Source organism: Giraffa tippelskirchi, chromosome 9 (assembly GCF_054371585.1).
Source record: "Giraffa tippelskirchi isolate mGirTip1 chromosome 9, T2T-mGirTip1v1.2.pri, whole genome shotgun sequence".
In the NCBI taxonomy this organism is placed as follows: Eukaryota; Metazoa; Chordata; class Mammalia; order Artiodactyla; family Giraffidae; genus Giraffa; species Giraffa tippelskirchi.
The window spans coordinates 54,091,859-54,104,312 of NC_137283.1; the positions used below are offsets into that span (position 1 = coordinate 54,091,859).

Genomic DNA, 12,454 nt, shown 5'->3' on the forward strand with positions numbered 1-12,454 from the left:
ATTTTTGAGAGTGTTGTGGTTGGGGACAATTAGAGTTAAGGATTAGAGTCCTCAGAGATCCAGAGATTTTGATGAATTGTGTTCTGGTAGTATCACATTGACAAAAACCTCAGGACACACACATCTTCTTAACTGACTCATCTCATCTCCCGTGGGCGATGCCTGTGATACTCCTATTGTTGTCCACATCTCTTCATTTTTGTTAGAGTGCTTGGGAGGCCACAAATTTAATTTTAGGTTTAACCTAATTATAGTCCGTCTTTTTAGTCAAGGGTACAAATTGCAATTGCATATTCATTTTACTGTGTAGTGTCCCTGAACCCAAATTCGGAGTGTGTTCCCTGTAGGTGTGGGAAATTTTGCACACTCTCTGGAGATAATCTCCAAATTGATAGATTGTAGCATTAAAATCTGTAGTTTAGGAGCATTTTGATAGTGTTTAAAGTATTGTGTCAAGCCTATGTTCTTAATACCTCAGTAAGGACAGAGACAGTTTTCATTTTTCTGCTCTTTCATTTAATTGGACCTCAGATAATCACAGAATCCCTTGGAGCCCCAAATAGTTACCAACCTCAGGCAAAATTGTTTGCTTGCCAAGGACAGAATGTTTCCCTTTAACAATATAAGGGAAATGAAAGTTCCATTTTGCATCAAAAATGCAGTGCAGGATGGGTCCGTTTGAATTCATGGCACGTGTAATAAAATCGGAAGGTAAAGAGTGTGTTGGCTAAAATAATCCTTTGGTAATTATCACCTTAAAGAAAGACCTTTAACTGCTAAAGGATAAGATAGGCAACATATTCTTTGTTGCTTGATTCAGGCAGAGTTTGTGATTAATAATAAAAAGCATTTAAAAAGTAAATTGTGCAGTGTTGTTCCGCCTCTGTAAATCAGCACAGTTTACGTGCCATAAGAAGAGAAGTGTGGTTTAATTATTCTTGGTTTATCTTTACCCCTGGTCAAGAGTAAGTATGTCAACCTTTACATCATTTCCAAACATCAGTGTAAGAACCTAAGTGAATGAGGTCTAACCTAGATTGCTTTATAGAAGAATCATATTTGGAGGGGGATGTGAAGTATTTCAAAGAAGAGAAGACAAAATTCCCAGCTCTCACCCCTTCCTTCTCCTGGTTCTCTGTGTGTCACATCCATTCCTGTTTGCTTGTCCTTCCTCTCTACTAGACCGTGATGTCTGTGAGGTCAGAAATGAGGCTGACTTCTTTCTCTGGATGTCCCCAGTGAAAGCAGGGATGAATCAGGAGTCTAACCCTAGCCATGCTGACAAGCTTCTGTTTAGCCTCAGGCAAGTCATAGTACAGCTCTTTGTGCCTGTGTTCAGAAGGAGTAAAGAGAAAAGTCATAGTCTCTCAGAGATGGAAGAGACCTTAACGAGTACATAATCCAACCCCGTATTTTGTGGATGGAAAAACCCTGACAGCCTGGCTTGCCTCGATGTGAGAACAGAAATCCTTTGAACTAAGTGAATAGCCGTGTTATATTTTATCCTGATTTTCTCTTGTGGGATGGATTAATTTCATTTGGGACCGTGGTGTAAAGCCTTAAACCAGATCCGTTTTCCTTTGCAACTTAGTCTTAAAATCTTATTCTTGAGTCAGAAAAAGAATGGATGGTTTAAGTTTCTCATGATGGAGGACAATAGGAGGGAAAAAGAAACATCCATTCAGTAGGATTTATGATAAATCAAAACAAAATGCCTAGAGATCTAGTTGCTGAAATCATTTACTTCTCAGGAGGCACCTCTCACTAAACTTTTTTTTAAATAATGAACTCACAGACACATTGAGATCCTTATGTCTAAATATGTGGGCATTTGAAAAATGATCTTCAGAAGTTGTTTGGATTGGGGACTTTAAAATTTTACTTTCTAATGAAATATCTTTGAACTGTATTGTGAGGAAGAGCTGTATCTTGCCATCTATTATAACACACCTCAAGCAAAATGAAATAATTATTTATTCTTCAGATTAGGGAGTGATTATTTGCTTTTCAAAAGATGGCTTCACTTTAAGAAAACATCCGAAAGAAGTGCTGATACGTGCTATGACAAGAATGAACCTTAAAAATGTTTTAAGTTAAAAAAGCCAGTTACAAAAGGCCACATATTGTGTGATTCCATGTATATGAAATATCTAGAATAGTCAAGTCTGTAGAGACAGAAGGTAGATTAGTGGTTACATAGGGTCAGGAGGGATGGGGTAATAGGAGGGTAATGGCTCAGGGGTAGGGGGTTCCTTTTTGAGGTGAGGAAGATGGTCTAAGATTGATTGTGGTAATGGGTGTGCATTTCTGTGAATATACAAATAATCGTTGAATTGTATAGTTTAAATGGGTGAACTATAATGGTGTGTGAATTACATCTCAAAAGTGATTTTTAAAAAGCATTTATCATAAGGATTGTTTAGTGAGCATTTTGTATCATCTGAAGAACCATTGGAGTTTTTGAGAGTAAAGGCTAGCGTTTATTGACAGCTTATTATGTGCCAGGCATTGTGCTAAATATTTGAAAACCTACATCTTCTTATATTAGGCGCTAGTTTCCACCCAGCTTTTCAGCAGCACAGTCATCTCTGTATTCTCCATGCATACTAGCACAAAGCCTGACAGATGCCATAAACTTAAAACATTTGGATGAATAACAGTGTATGTGAACTGATGAATGAATGAATTTAGCACTTCAGCTTGGCATCCCAGGACATCAGGGTACTGATCTCTCCTTTTCTTTTTATCAGTCTAGTCTCAGACCTAGCAAGCAGTTCTAGCTCACACAGCAGTTAATAGTTGTATCAAGTGAAAGATTATTCTGACTGGGTTTTGCCATTTCCACAGAAGTAAGAAAAGGGGAGGCAGTGGGGGGCTTTTATTGCATTGCCCTCCTTCCTTTTGGTCCTTATTTTGAGTAGCCAGCAACCCATCTCTAGCTTTCAGTCTCTATATTTACTCCTGGGGGTAGTGGTTAATCTCCCTGCAGGTCTTTTAAGGAGAACATTAGCCCCAACAAATTTGGCTTCAGGTGTGCCTGAATCGGAGTCCAAGAAAATGCCTTTCAGAATCTTCTGCACAGGTGATATTTCTTTTCTTTTCACTTGCAGACTAGAAATGAAACCCCTAAACTCTTACAGTGAGAGTCACAATTTCTTCGTACTTTTTGACAATTAAATTAGATCAGTTAGTTGGATGCTGACTTAAAACACAAATAATGTAGTTCAGCTCTGCTCCCCAGAACCCTCTGGAATCCTGATGACCTCGTATCTGGACCAAGAGCGCTCTGACACTGTAACATCTATATTCCTTTGAATTCTGGGTCAACTAGAAGATGCCTTGCTCCATAGCCTGTGCTAATAATTATTGAATTATGAGATATCACAGTTTTATTCATTGTGTGTGTGTGTACCCAGTCATGTCCAGCTCTTTGCTACCGCATGGACTGTAGCCTGCCAGGCTCCTCTGTCTGTGGAATTTCCCAGGCAAAAGTACTGGAGTGGGTTGCCATTTCCTACTCCAGGGGATCTTCCTGACCCAAGGATTGAACCCACATCTCTTGCGTCTTCTGCATTGACAGGCAGATTCTTTACCACTAGGGCCACTTGGGAAGCCAAAATAAAACTTTTATAATGATACATAAAACTTAGCCTTGCAAGCTAAATACAGGATTAATCTTAATTCCATATGAGCTGAGATCACAAACAATAGATTAGCTTACTTTTCATATTAAAACATCTTTATGTTTTTTCTGAAACAATGAGGATATCCTGGATTTTTTTGTTCCTTAAGGAGATCAAAACAAGACTGAATACCTTGCACCTATCTTAAGCTGCCTGGAACCCTCAATCTCTTTTCCATTCTACTTCCTCTAGTCATTGTTGGCTAGAAGGATTTTATATTTAATACTTATACTATGACCATATTTGCATTTCTATAACAATCCAGTGAGCTCCTTGCCAACAAGGAAACTAAGGTTTAGAGAAATACGTGCTAAATTTACCTTAAAAAAAATTAATTGCCTTACTTGTTCAAAATATACCACAGAGGAATCTGGGTAAAAATGAAGCAAATCTCCCAACTCTGGCAAACTGTTCAAGAATAAAAGGTCTCTGGGAGGAGGCTCTCAAATACCAAATATGAATAATTTAAGCTCTGATGCTATATTAAAAACTCCCAAAGAAGAGCCAGTCCATACTTATAGTTAATGGTTTTAATAAGATGGGAATAAATGACTTATAGCCATGTGTTAAAGTGTTAGTTGCTCAGTCGTGTCCATCTCTTTGAGCCCACCAGGGTCCTCTGTCCATGGGATTTTTCAGGCAAGAATACTGGAGTGGGTTACCATTTCCTGCTCCAGGGGATCTTCCCAACCCAGGAATTGAACCCACATTTCCTGCATTGGCAGGCGGATCCTTTACAACTGAGACAGATTGCTAAGATTGCTAAATTTTACTAGCCTTTGGAAAGAATCATGATTTATAAGCCAGTCCTAAAAGCTTAAGGAAAAACTTTGATTTCCGATTTGCAACTTAATGTGAATTGACTGTAAATAAAATCTTCTAAATAGGAGTATTATACACAAAAACTTCTTAGGCATATAATACAAGTTTTCAAAGAAAGGACAAGAAGAACATCAGAACATTGATGGTTTACCTGATAACACTGAGTTATAGTTTGGACTGCACTCCCTGGTATTCAAAGCAAAATATTACAAATGGGAATTTTAATCTTGGGTCCCTGAATTTTTTAGGATTACATATAAATCTGTATGTGTCCATGAGTTTTTCTGTAGGAAGAATTTTCATCAAATTGTCAAAAGGGTATGTGATCCAAAAAAGACTAAACCGTTGTATTACATTTTTAAAAACAGGGTGGGTAACTGAAGAGCCTCTATAAATTCATTTTTAAGAATCCTATTGCAACCCGCATTAATGGAGCTTGTGTTTAGGGTTAAATTTATGTTTTAGATTGGTCTTCAAGTATATGGGGATTACCGTTTTACTGAATGCCTTTTTTGTGCCTAGGAGAAAAAAAAAAACTCTTAACAACATTAATTCATTTCATTCTCACAGCATTTATACAAAGTGAATAATCCTGTTTTTACTGATGAGGACACTGAGACTCAGATTCAAAAAGCTTGCCCAAGGTTACAGAGCCAAGTGAGAGAGTAAGGAGGTGCTCTTCCTGCTCCCCCATTCCATTATCTCCAGCTGAGTACCCTTGATGCACTGGGCGTTGCATGGATGCTGGTGCCGTGGTGTTGAACACACCCTTGCCCCGTGCCCTGCTCTCTCAAAAAGAAGATGAGAGGAATAAGTATATACCGACTAATAAAACTCTTGAGGATGTAAGTACTTCAGATGTTCCCTATATTAGTCCATTTTCTCTCGTGAGAATGCTAGGAATGCTTTATTGAACTTCCTTAGCCTTCCTGTATCCTCATGGAAAAAACATTTATTCTACATATGCACAAGTAGTGGTGAGTGTAATCATAACTGTCTCCTTATCATCCAATTTATTCATGGAATCACTTTAGGACCAGGTTTTCTAACAGTTGAGATTACACAGTAATCAACAGTCTACAATATTATAAAAAATTAAAACAGTTTTTAAAGCCACAGGTATATTCATGAAATCTTCTCTAAGAATACTTCTTTTCCTCCCTTTCAGGGATTTAAAAATTAGATGAAAGGAGAAGAGGTTCAGCCTTGTCTTTCTCTTCGGGTAGCAAGGACATGTTTTGTGCTGCTGAAATGGAGAGAGAGAGGCCAATACCCTTAGGATCCAGAATGTCTAGCAACGCTGCCCTAGAGGCTGTGCGGCACAAGTGTAGACAAGGTCTACGCGGTCTCCCTTCAGGGCATTTTCTCTGAATGGGGAGGATTCTTGTGGCAACAACTACACTTAGAGAAATGCAAAGCCATTCTTGGAAGCATCTTTTGTGCTGTGGCTGAGAAGCTGTTGGTGTTAATTCTGATTATGAGCTCCCAAGAGAAGGTGTGGAGTTGGTGCAGGACATGACAACAAAATGTTTTATAATCTCACCATGTAAGCCAAAGAGAAGAGTGAGTTTCGAGAAATGTGAATGTGTGTTTGAAACTGTGGGACATGTTTTTTCTCTGTTGTTGTTGTTGTTTTTAACGTACTCTTGAATAGAAGAATTTTCCTACTAGATCCGTGTCTCTAGCACTCATAGCTGGTACTTGGAAATCTAGTTTAATTTGATTTAGCACATGACAGTGACATGTTTGTTTTCTAAGATTTTATTCTCTTCATATTGTGGGAAGTCTCAAAGGTTCTTGCTGTGCTCTTAAATGGTTACCCAGAATTACCGTATGTATTGGCTGGAGGCACTGGAGGCACCGAGGTTCACATCTCATCTCGTTTACCTTCAGCGCTCTTACCTTGGGCAGTTTCTCATCCTCTCAGCTTCATCTTTGAGGTGAAGATGGTGGTTGTAACAGCTTCTTACTAGGGCTGTTAGGAGATTATATTGAATATGTGTAAAACACTCAATAAGTTATATACTGAGATTACATACTGTGTGCTATTTTAAACTTTTTAAAGAAAGGAGTGAAGATAAATGGGTTGTTTCAACTTAAAAATACTTGATTTTCTAAAATCTTCTGCAGCAAACCAGCCTCACTGCCCCCTTCTCCCTCTTCGCCTGAAGTTGCTGGAAGCGCGCGCTCGACTTGGTACAGGTGGTAGTACACTTGTAATCACGAGGTGAAATTAAGATTTTAAACATCTTATCAGCAACGTAAGCATCCATTTTGCATTGAATTTGGTACATGGAACACAATATTAATCATATTTGCTCTAGAGATTTGGATAATTTCAAAGAAACTCTTTTAAAATCATACTCTGGTGTCACTAGAATTAAAGAGGCTTTTCATTGTGAACAGTTTCATTAGATGCTGTTATGACTGTAATCGTTTTCCTTTAAAACAAATGGAACTTGGCAGTTGAAACCTACCAGAAAAATTCTGATTTGGGTTTTATGAAACAGTGAAGGTATTTTTTAAAGCCTGAATTTTAAATAAGTTAATCAATAGCAACCAGGTGGTGAGTTTTAAGTTTTTCTTTGAGTTTAGAAACTGAACTCAGAAATGCCTTTCACCTTCCACTGTCTTTGTTTTTGAAACTATGATCAAGATCATTTTTCTCTATCAGGGCATTTTGCAGACCAAGTAGCCTGTTTGCCGCTTTTTATACACTGAGTGAAACATACATACAATTGATTTTTTCAGTCTGCACCATATAGTAAAAAGTAAATATATCTAACTCAGTGCCTATCACAACATCTGGCTCAGAGTAGGTGTTTTATAATTATATTCATGAAATGCTATGATTGGGAGAAAGATTTCCACAAAAGGAACTCAGAGAAAGCTTCATGGGAGCATTGGCTTTGAGCCTTTAATGGCTCTTGGATGTAGAAGGGCACTCCAGGGTGAGAGAGTTTCAGGAGGCAAGGCTCAGTAGTGATGGATACTGTACAAATGTCACACGTGTTTACAAACCATCCCAGTGCTTCTGAACTACTGTCACAATGTGAACCTAAAGACACTGGGACAAAAATGAAGCTAGCAAGGTAGCTACCTTCCTTTAGGATGGGTAGAAGAACAATGAAGCTTCTCCCTTGGGATTTGGTTTGTCATTTGATGTAGGCCAGTCTACGAGAGCATCAAAGATAGGCTGAATAGCACAGGTAAGCAAGTGGCTTACCCTTGCTGAGCCTTAATTTCCTCTTCATTAAAAATGAAGCCAATGAATAAGTAGAGTGCTAGGTATTTGGTGGATTAAATGAAGTAATGTATATGAAGAGCCTCGTACTTAAAAGGTCACTATTCTTCTGGTGGTTATTGATAGTAGTAGTTGTGATAAAAATAGTACTACATTGTTTGGGATGTAAAGACCTTTCGTCATCCGAAAAAATTGATGGTGCGTTACAACATAACAGCTTCGTGAGTGTTCCTAATTAACATGTCAATCGCATATGCTTCACCGTGCCGTTTGTGTAATGTAAATACAACTTTGTTTTTCTTATTTGGTGATAAAATATTTTACTCTGAATACTTTATATAACATGTAGAGGAGTAGCTGCATATTCCAAAGATTCACCATAATAAATAGCATGAAGTACAGATGACACTTTTCTACAGAAGTCTTTTATAGGAATGTTTAATTCTTTTTTTAATCCCTTATCCTAGCCTTCCTAGAATTCTCAACTGCTCACGAAGTTCAAGTTGTGTGCAAACTACGAGAAAATCCTTCTAAGAGAGTTGATTCCGCCAACAATTTTATCATAAGAGGCTTCAGAGATGAGGAAACGGGCTTAGTAAGACTTGTCTACACAGGTTATTGGTTCCAAAGCTGGTATTCAGTCTACATTTTCTTCTCTCCTTGACTCTGAATGCTTTTTTTGGTATATACCATTCTGTCTATAATCAGGTACATAATCAAGTACATCTATGCAATAAATCTTAAGAGTCCGGGTAGCTGAGAACACAAGTCCTGTTAGAAATGTTTAATCAAGAAGTGACTTTCTCAGGTTTTAACAGCTTTTCAACAAACTTTAACAGTTTTGTTTTGAACATAATCCACATATTATACCCTTCACCCGTGGAAGTTTATAATTGCACAGCTTTTACTGTATTCAGTTTCACAGCTGTCACCGTAATTAATTTTAGAATATTTTCATTACCCCAGAAAGAAACCCCACACATCCTAGCCATTACTGCCAATCTTATCATTCCCCTCAGCCCTAGGCAAGCATTAATCTGGTTTCTGTCTCTGTAGATTTGAATGTTCTGGACATTTTATGTAAATCAAATCATAAAATATATGATCCTTTGTGACTGGCTTCTTTAACTTAGCATTCTGTTTTCAAGATTATTCTATATGTTGTTCATCAATATTTCCTTATTATTGCCAGGTAATATTCAGGTATATGAATGTCACATTTTATATATTCACTCGTCAGTTGATGGACATTTGCGTTGTTTCTCCTTTTTTCATGAATAATGCTGTTGTGAATGTCTGTGTACAAGTTTTTCTGTGGACATTTGTCTTTATTTCTCTTGGGCATGCACCTCTGAGTGGTTTGTTGAATCATATGGTAACTGTCTGTTTAATCGTTTGAGGAACTGCCAGGCTGTTTACCAAAGGGACTGTAGCATGTTACATCCCCACCTCACCAGCAATCTATGAGGGTTCCATTTTCTCTACATTCTCACCAGTTCTAGTTATTATCTGTCTTTTTTATTTTAGTCATCCTAGCTAGGCATGAACTGGTATTTCATTGTGGTTTTGATTTGTATTCCCCTGAAGGCTAATGATGTCAAGCATCTTTTTATGTACATTTTGGCCATTTGTCAGTCTTCTTTTGAGAAGTGTCTGTTCAGGTCCTTTGCCCATTTGGGTTTTCTTGCTAACATTTCGTTGTAATGGTTGTTTATACATTCTATGTACAAGTCCCTTATAAAGCTTATGAGTTGCCAAAAGTTTTTCCCCTCTCTGTGGGTTGTCTTTGCATGTTCTTAATGGTGCACTTTGAAGTTTGTTGTGGCTGTTTTATCTTTTATTTCATATGGTTTTGGTGTCACATGTAAGAAACCATTGATTAAATCAAAGGTCGTGAAGATTTACACCCATAGTTTTAGGTCTTACATTTAGATTCTTGATTCATTTTGAGTTAATCTTTTATATTTTGTGAGGAAGAGTCCAACTTCATTCTTTTGTGTGTTGATAGCTACTTGTGTTGGTATCATTTGTTGAAAAGACTATGAGTCTTCTTGACAAAGGAAATTATTCTTAAGCATTGCTTTACGAAGAGAGATGTAAATGACAGAAATGAAAGAATTCTGATCTGGCTCCTAGGTAAATTATGTGAAGAGTGTGAGGTCAAAATATTTATATCAGAGAGTCCTTTCCCCATGGCAGACAGTTGGAAACCAAAAGATGAGACGTTTGCTCAGGAGAAATTACAGTGTTAGAAATAGAGAGTGAAGTTGTAGTGTTAGAAGTCTAACAAGAAATAACTAAATAATCTCAATTTCTTTTGCTGAAATAAGTCATGGAATCTTCATTTTATTAGGATGAATGTATAGAGAAACTTTGAACGTTTGAGTATGCAAAAGCTGCTGTAAATTTATAAGCTAAAAAAAGCCAATATAGAAATAATAAATGACAGAGATAGAGCATGAGAAAAATAATTTATAATTTTATTTCCTCCAAATAAACACAGAAGCACAGAAATAGAGGCAAATAACTGAATGGCAAAATAGTGGAAAGAATGTTAGGGAAGAGTCAGAATTCCTTGGTTCTAATCCTAACCCACCCCAGTTGTGTAATCTTGAGTAAGTCAATCTTCAGAGTAGTGACTAATATTTATTGAGGCCCTACCATATTCAGGAATTGTGCAAATCTTAAGTTCTTTTTTTGTAAAATGGAGATTATGTCACATTAATTGCTTTGAAAACTTCTGTAAAGAGCCATGTACATAGAAGAGATTATTCTTGAAATTTGGGTTTATTCACTGTAGCAGGAGTATCTGAAAATCTGTATGTCAGTGCTCAGAAATGTTGCTGAAAGGTGTGGTATATCCTTATTTTGATGAAGAAACTGACGTTCAGCGGTTATGAAAGTTGGACAGTCAGTAATCAGTAGAGTCAATTCTAATGTAGTTTTGCTTGATTTCTTTATGCCACTTTGACTTTGGCTTGAAAGATAGTATAATAGATCCTGGTGGGAGGGGGAGGGGGAGGGAATAGGGTAGCACCAATGAGATTTAATTTCTTAGACATGAAAGCTTCAGATGTAATTCCACAGGGGTGATTAGTCCTGAGATTAGTGATCTCAGTGGTGAGGTGGAACAGAACCTCGTGTTAATAAGGTCAAAGGTAAATTCCGTTTGACTAACTGGTAAGTCCCGGAAGAGCTAAATGTTCTGAAGCACAGTCATATAAGAGTTTATCCATGTGTCTGCTGGAGTCCTGGACATCTTTCTTCAAGAGGCAGAGGGAGGACAGAGCAGCAGTGAGGTAATGATGTCTGAGTGGGGAGCGGAGGTGAGTACCAGAGGGCAAAACGGTACCACAGCTTGTGGAGATGGGCAGACTTTGCTTTGGACCATGAGGATATCACTTCTTAGAATTTTTGGTTTTCTTACTTGAATTGATTTTCTCATATTCATACCCTTTGAAGACCCTTCTCACCCCACCCATAAAGTGCCTGTGATTCATTTCCAAATGTGAAACTAGGCAGATCCTGAGTGCTTCATAGCTCTGCTCGTTCTGCTCTTCCCACACTCTTGTCCTTTCCCTGGTGGAGTTGAGAAATATTTTGTGGACGTATAAGACTAATGAGGAGGGCACGGCACCCCACTCAAGTGTTCTTGCCTGGAGAATCCCATGGACAGAGGAACTTGGCGGGGTGCAATCCATGGGGTCACAAAGAGTCGTACACTCCTGAAGTGACTTAGCACCATCACAGATAAGACTTTAAAAAGTACAAGACCAGAAAAGAGCCCAAGAAGAGAACAGAACAGCTTTTATTCATTGATTTGTCCTGTGCCGTTATCTTCTTGATGACAAGTACAGAGGTCAGGCTTTAGCTGTTAGCCTCTGCTGCTGCTAAATGAATAAGCAGCAGACATGCTTCTCCCTGATGCAGTGTAGCTGTTGGCGATGTCGGCAGCTGGCACGGGGGAAGCACAGAACTTTGAACTCACATTCTGATTTGCAAACTTTCAGTTTCTGCGTAGAAATCCGTGGTGGTTGGTGTCTGTGAGAACAGATCTGTGATGGAAATAGAAGTAGGAAAGGGAACTAACGTGCATGGGGCCCATGCTTTAGGTGAGACAGCCCGAAGCGCTTGAAGACGGAATGAGAGTCCCAGAAGTCGCAGAGGTCTGAGCTGTTTCCATTTATGTTGCCGTGCATCTTAGAATGGCAGAACTGGGATTCAGAAGAAGACCTGGGAGACGTTTGAGGGAAAATGGACGCCGTGTGCTGACTTTGGGTGTGCGTGTGCGTGTCCATGTGTCCCATCACTCTGGGAGACTCCCCTGATAGTCACACCTAACCCCACCACTAATCCGGAATCCATTCTTTTCATCATAGTTTTGTCTTTATGAGAATGATAAAAGGATTGAGTCACTTCTGGTCTAGAGTAAAACTTCCGTAATATAAGGGAGACCACAAAACGGAGAGGATTGTCTGCATTGTCCTATGTTTTTTTCTTGACGGAAATTCTATCTTCTGGTTCCTTTTTCTATTTATGATTTTTTTGTGTGTGTTGTGTGTTCCCCTTATTTCAGGGAAAAATTTCTAACAGTACAGTTATATACATTCTTGGTGACCTAAAAAGAAATGGTAATGTGCCTTAGGTGTGCAGCAACCTCTGCCTTGTGGGTATTTGGGAGAAATGAGGTTTTTAAACCATCTCT

General features: G+C 38.4%; 1 protein-coding gene across 33 annotated transcripts in view; it reads left to right on the forward strand.

Moving 5' to 3' along the window:
• The window catches only part of TMCC1 (transmembrane and coiled-coil domain family 1), a 153,099-nt gene that overhangs the window by 97,465 nt on the left and 43,180 nt on the right, over positions 1–12,454 (forward strand). The gene's annotated exons all lie outside the window — the stretch shown is intronic.